The sequence below is a fragment of the Limulus polyphemus genome, unplaced genomic scaffold (assembly GCF_000517525.1).
Source record: "Limulus polyphemus unplaced genomic scaffold, Limulus_polyphemus-2.1.2 Scaffold3199, whole genome shotgun sequence".
NCBI classification, from domain to species: Eukaryota; Metazoa; Arthropoda; class Merostomata; order Xiphosura; family Limulidae; genus Limulus; species Limulus polyphemus.
In genome coordinates, this window is record NW_013668809.1 from 47,444 (window position 1) to 54,996 (window position 7,553).

Consider the following 7,553-nt stretch of genomic DNA (forward strand, 5'->3'; position numbering starts at 1 on the left):
CAAACTGTTGGACCAGTTTGTAGGGTCTGTTTTTAAAGGAGTACAAACTGTGGGACTAGTTTGTAGGGTCGCTTTTTAAAGGAGTACAAACTGTTGGACCAGTTTGTAGGGTCTGTTTTTAAAGGAGTACAAACTGTGGGACTAGTTTGCAGGGTCTGTTTTTAAAGGAGTACAAACTGTGAGATTAGTTTGTAAGGTCTGTTTTTAAAGGAGTAAAAACTGTGAGATTAGTTTGTAGGGTCTGTTTTTAAAGTAAAAACTGTGAAACTAATTTGTATGGTCTGTGTTTAAAGGAGTACAAACTATGAGAAGAGTTTATTGGGTAGTTGTTTTAACCAAGTCTAAGAACTTAAGTGTGAGCGTGAAGAAAGATGAATAACAATATGTCAAATGCACGATATTTACCATATCCAGTGCCGACGAAGCCTTTCGTCAAATACCAAGGTTCATCAGATTGGCTGGGATACAACAGACATAGTAGCGGTTCAGACAATATTTATATTATGAAATTACGTGAAAAGCAAATGTTGTGGTGTAAACTGGATTAAGTTAGTGAAGTGTAATTTACCAATTACGCTTTGTGGTTTGAATGTCTCGACAGCCACTCCGTGTAATTTACCAATTACGATTTGTGGTTTGAATGTCTGAACAGTCACTTGGTGTAATTTACCAATTACGATTTGTGGTTTGAATGTATGTGATTTCACTAACCCTCCCCCCTCCCCTAGTACTCCGTCATTGGATTTGATAAAAGTTGCCCCTGTATGTGATTTCACTAAATCCCCCAGTAATCCGTCATTTGATTAAAGTTGCCCTTGTATGTGATTTCACAAAATCCCCCAGTACACCTCTTTCCCTACACTACACGTGTTTATTTATGGTCTCTGTGGGTGGGTCATTAGGTAGATGTTATTGTGCATGAAGGTAAAATGATAACAAAGATACGACAAGACTTTGATTCAAATATACGTACACATTCTACAAGTTGACATTTAAAGCACGGCGTCTGTGTATAATTGGCATCTTTGTAAATACTAAACTACATAAAAGATGAGTAGCTTTAACAGCAATTTCTATCCGAAGAAAACCTTGTCTGTTGTAAACTGTCGATAGCCCACCAAAGGAAGCTTACGCAGTCGGTTCCTATTCATTGTTTTCTATTGAATATTTTCAGAGTAATTAAGCTTGAATGGGTATTAAATATACGCATTTAAATTTATTTTTTTAAATGGCTCTGTATTGCATTATTAATTCTTATACTGCTGGTTTAAATAGTTATACCAGTCAATCAAAGTAAGGCTGCGTTAGTTGAGTCAATAACGACAACAATACGTTTCTGGCAGAGTTAATTTAAATTTTCGTCTGGACTCAAAAACATTTGCAAATCGACTGGAATTTGAGATTATACTGCCAAGCTGACAATACATTAATGTTATAATAACTGTATAAGATGTTTCACTTGAAAAAACTGGGGTTTAGGCTTAACGTCCAGAAGTCAATGTACTAGTGTTGTAATAACTGTATAAGATGTTTTACTTGAAAAAACTGGGGTTTAGGTTTAACGTCCAGAAGTCAATGTAAGTTATTACAACACTAGTACATTGACTTCTGAACGTTAAGCCTAAACCCCAGTTTTTTTCAAGTAAAACATCTTATACAGTTATTACAACACTAGGGTATAAGATGTTTTACTTGAAAAAACTGGGGATTTGGTTTAACGTCCAGAAGTCAATGTACTAGTGTTGTAATAACTGTATAAGATGTTTTACTTGAAAAAACTGGGGTTTAGGTTTAACGTCCAGAAGTCAATGTACTAGTGTTGTAATAACTATATCAGATGTTTTACTTACAAATAAAAACTACAACAACAACAAAACTGGGGTTTAGGTTTAATGTCCAGAAGTCAATGTACTAGTGTTGTAACAACTATATCAGATGTTTTACTTACAAATAAAAACTACAACAACAACAAAACTGGGGTTTAGGCTTAACGTCTAGAAGTCAATGTACTAGTGTTGTAACAACTATATCAGATTTTTTCTTTTAAAAGATGTGGATATAAGTTTTTGTCAATGTAAATTGATATCCAAATGATATATTCAAATACATTGTTATCTCTAAAACAGGTAACTCTGCGTTTGGTTTTACTAGATGAAGTTTAAGATTGGCTATGTTTAGAATTCGTACTATTCGAAGTTTAAAATAATAATTTTATTGTATTTTATTTCTAAAGCCTGTTATTATCCACTGTTGTAACAAGGAAATCCAGCCATCAATAAAAAACAATAATTCATGAAAAACATCTTATACAGTTATTACAACACTAGTACATTGACTTCTGATCGTTAAACCTAAACCCCAGTTTCGTTGTTGTTGTAGTTTTTATTTGTAAGTAAAACATCTGATACAGTTATTACAACACTAGTATATTGACTTCTAGACGTTAAACCTAAACCCCAGTTTTGTTGTTGTTGTAGTTTTTATTTGTAAGTAAAACCAAAACAAAATAAGAATAACAAAAACTGTGAAACTGATAAACTGGAGAGATTATAACGGTTAATTGCGGAATTCGATTCCTCGCGATGGACACAACGTGGACGGCTCGTTCTGTAGTTTTGCTCTGGAAAAATACACAAGCCAACTGAAATTGTAGTATTTTATGGTATTTTTTTTTTCGCTTTTTTTTTCAAGGGTTACCTTCACGATCGCTTAAAGGGATAAACTTAGTCAAACTAAGGTCAAACAGAAGAGTTAAAAACAATGATTCGCGTTAAAGAAAATTTAATTCGTCAACAAATAAAGTGGTAACAATGAATGAAAGTTACGTCATAATTAAAAGGTGGGCAATAATATGACCGAGTCATGCCTGTTCTCACCTAATCATCATTATGCGTTTTAGAGGTGTCAAAGTTTAAACATATCCAATCAACGCGGACTTATTAGTGACAAAACGTTTGATTCGTCATAAACACTTTTAGCATCACGTGGTTTAGTATGAGTCGTACTTATAGTCTGTTTTGAGATACATTCTTATTTTTTTATTAAATAAACCTGTATTTTAACAACAATAAATCTAACTCGTATGGGGATGGAGATTTCACTGGATTTAGCTTTATTTCACAGCTCTCAGTTTATTCGCTCGATAGAACTTAAAGAGATTTAAAAACCGTATTTATATGTGGGGTATGGACCTGACAAGAGGGCGCCATTGAAGACTGCACATACAGTCCCTTAAATGGGGTGACACACAACACTGTACAAACACCCCCTTAAATGGGTGACACACAATACTGTGCATACAGCTCCTCAAATAGGGTAACACACAACACTGTACAAACACTCCTTAAATGAGGTAACACACAATACTGTGCAAACAGCTCCTCAAATAGGGTAACACACAACACTGTACAAACATTCCCTTAAATGGGGGTAACACACAACACTGTACAAACATTCCCTTAAATGGAGTAACACACACAACACTGTATAAACATCCCCTTAAATGGGGTGACACACAACATTGTACAAACACCTCCTTAAATGGGTAACACACAACACTGTACAAACATTCCCTTAAATGGGGTAACACACAACACTGTACAAACATCCCCTTAAATGGGGTGACACACAACACTGTACAAACATTCACTTAAATGGGGTAACACACAACACTGTACAAACATCCCCTTAAATGGGGTGACACACAATACTGTACAAACACTCCTTAAATGGGGTGACACACAACATTGTAAATAGCTGACACACAATACTGTGCACACAGCTCCTTGAATGGGGTGACGCTCAACACTGTACAAACATACCCTTAAATGGGGTGACACACAACACTGTACAAACATCCCATTAAATGGGTGACACACAATACTGTGCATACAGCCCCTTAAATGGGGCGACGCTCAACACTGTGCAAACAGCCCCTTGCCTGTCTTATTGTAATGGTTTGAACAGTCATGAGCAGGTTATTGTTATTGGTTATTTTCAGCTTGTGTTTACTAAAGTAAAGAGGGGTTTCCTACAATATCAGATCACACTTTCATTTCATTGGTTGCCTCTATGCAGACAAAACCGAATAAGAAAAGTTGTTATTTTTCGTCTCTATTTTAAGCAGAAATCAACCTTTCACAGCCAGCGAGTATAAATAAGCCTTCTTTGGTTAACATTATCAAATTTAAGTTTGTAAAATACAACTTTAATTCAATTCCTAAGACATTGATAAAAAATAAGTACAATTTTGTAGATATCTGAACAAATGAAAAATGTGTTTATTTGTTAAGCACAAAGCTATACAATGGGCTAAATGTGCAGGTATCGAAACCCAGTTTTCAGCATTATAAGGCTTTAGACTTTCCGCTAAGTCACTGGGGGACTCTGAACGAAAAGGGCGAAAAAACTTACCGTAAGTGTTTTTTTTTTATTACATTTATGACATAAACATAATATTCTAAGCTTTATGTAAAGTTGTATCGGACCCAAGAACAAATAAAAACCCTAATTCTATTTACATTTACTAGTGCAGTATTAATATATATGCCATTTACCCAAATTAGTGTTAGGGACGGATTCTCTGCACGTACTAAATCGGTACTACTTTGTTAAACAGTATGTAACGCGCGTATGTTATATAAGGTTTTCCTTATTCTGCGTAGAGAACACGTTACTTAAGTATGCTTATATCCAAACTTAATGACAGAGATTACAGTAACATCAGGAAACTCTTATCTCAAGGTAGTCTAGGGAACCAATATTTGGCGGGTAATATTTCTAGGAATTGTGTTTGTGTATTTATATCGTTGTTTCGAATAGCATATCCTTTATTTGATTCCATTATATTCTGAAAACATTACAAACTAGTTAAATATCATTTTTATATCGGTTTTGTCATTTCTACTTCTAAAGTTTACAACATAATGGATACAATAGTCCGTATATAAATCTATAAATATATTCATATGTGTGATATATATATATATTTATCTTGATGTTGTCCGTGTTTCTTAGTGCAAAACTAAAAGCTTCACTATGGTCTGCCTGAACTTTGTCCACCGCTGGAATCGAACCACGGACTTTTGCGTTGTAAGTTCGTAAACTTACCGTTGACTCACTATATTTATATTTCAATGAAAGATTACAATTTTTAAAATAAAGAAGTCTCGGTGAGACAGCGCTAAGTATATGGACACTAAACAATTCGGGGTTCGACTTCCCGTGGTGGAAACAACAGATATCTCAATGTGACTTTTCTCTAAAACACACGAGCAATAAGTAAATAAAAAAAAAATGTTAGTTTTAATATTTTGGAATTTCATGAGAAAACAGCGTGTTAGAGGTGAGAACAGAACCCTCCGTAATTGTTGTCTGATACGAATTTTTTCGGTGAAGTATTAAACAATTCGAGGACTCTTCAGGACTCGAGTGTTAAGATTTTGTTAATTATCGTCGTTCCTCGTCGTTTTTCAAATGAAAATGTGACATAAATAGGAAACTAAACGAATAGAGATTGACGGTGATATGGTCCAGTGCAGCAGCCAAAGAGAAAGAAAATAACGAGTCGGCATCAAATAGAAAGTTACCAAACACTCCTGAATACGGCTCGCCCACGTTTTGTTCACGTGGTGTTCTAGTGCACAATTATATTTTTTAATGTAGTGGAACATTCTGAATACTCGTACTGCAAACTAAGGAAACAGAAGTATATATATATATATATATATATGAACTGAAGATATATTTTTCAATCTCCAAGTGCTTAAGTACGATTTCAATGGCGTTGCAACTACACAAAAACCGCCTTTTCTATGTAGGCTAATGAACGAAATCTTCATTTGAATATCAGTCTTGGAGATACCGTAACTAGTTCGGACTTTCACAAAGAGATTAAGGCTTATCTTTCAGGTAAGGAAAGTTACACGAGTAGAAACTAGGGTTAAACTATCTTAGGAACATGTGTCTGGCACGTAGTGCTCTTTTGAAATACGAATTCTTTGTTTCTCTCTCGCCGTAGCACTGCCTTTTTTGATAAAAGTTTAGAAAATCGTATGTGGAGTAAGCAAAAAAAAGAAAAAAAGAAAAAAAAGAACAGGAAACGTCTAATCAGTACTCAGTGATTCGTCACGCTATCTCATTGTACGTGGCTAACTCCTTATAGTTCAAGATGAAAAATACTGGGTATTAAGAAGGCTACCTGGACGCATCCAGTCTAACTAAACTAATTACGTCCTGTCGCCTTTCCTTGCTGTTGGATACACAAGGAAATTAATTAACTTGAAAGGATGATACTTCTGATTTATATGTACGTTTTTTTATTTATCGTACTTTTTCTAGTAGTACGTTGGAAAAAGGCAAACAACAACTCGGATTTTCTAGCTAAAGAAAATTAATTAATTGCTTTAAGTGTGTTTAAAAGAATCTATGTAATTAAGATATGAAAGTAAAGAACAATATTGAATAGATGTAGCATTACTCAAAGTATCTGTACTTTTAAAGTCCCGGATGGAAACAATAACATTTTACAAAAATGATTTTGCAGTTATAGTAAACACATCCCAGTGTAAAAATATATACATATATAAATTTATATTATGATCTGTTTATTATATTAACATATATAAGAAGCTTTCTTTATCACTTTGATTCTCTTATACTCTGTCTTTTTTTCTAATAAGGTGTCTACTTTCATATTGAGCACCTATTTATATATGAGGTTCTTTTTACCTCCTTTGGAGCATTTAGTTCTATATAAGGTTCTAACCACTAATTGGACGTCTATTTGTAACGATGTTTTATTTCCTTATGGAAAAGCTATTATATAGAAGGTTTTTCACTTCCGTTTCTATTTAATATTTTTATTTCCTCTTTTGATACAGTTTTATATACTAATATTCGTGCTGTTTATAGAATATTTATATCCAGATAGGATTTTTATCCGAATTGGTTTGCTCATATATACATATAGAGAAAGATATACACATATCCACAATTATTTAAGAATATAGGTAAATTTTACAAAATTGGATAAGTATAAAAAAAAGCAAAAAACTACCAATTAGACAAATGTTGACAGGTTGATGCTTGAAAACTCCGTCATTCAAAGAATATAAGCCTGATATTTATGTTGTTAAGTCTTATAAATCTTTAGTTCCTGGTCCCCCGGTGTATTTCTGAACTTACAACGCTAAAATACTGGTATATTTATGAACTTACAACCCGAAAATACAGGTATATTTATGAACTTACAACGCTAAAATACAGGTATATTTATGAACTTACAACTCTAAAATACAGGTATATTTATGAACTTACAACGCTAAAATACTGGTATGTTTATGAACTTACAACCCTAAAATACAGGTATATTTATGAAATACCAACTCTAAAATACAGGTATATTTATGAAATTCCAACTCTAAAATACAGGTATATTTATGAAATTCCAACTCTAAAATACACGTATATTTATGAAATTACAACTCTAAAATACAGGTATATTTATGAAATTCCAACTCTAAAATACACGTATATTTATGAAATTACAACTC

At 33.4% G+C, this 7,553-nt stretch overlaps 1 protein-coding gene across 5 annotated transcripts in view; it reads left to right on the forward strand.

The window, feature by feature from the left end:
* LOC106468876 overlaps positions 1-7,553 on the forward strand; it is a 51,231-nt gene that overhangs the window by 27,431 nt on the left and 16,247 nt on the right. The window contains exon 1 of one of the 5 annotated variants that reach the window (XM_022397238.1): positions 5,829-5,910. The exons of the other annotated variants lie outside the window; for them this stretch is intronic. The gene's annotated coding sequence lies outside the window, so the exon portion shown is untranslated. Of the gene's footprint in view, positions 1-5,828; positions 5,911-7,553 lie in introns of those variants that run through there. 5 annotated transcript variants of the gene reach the window in all.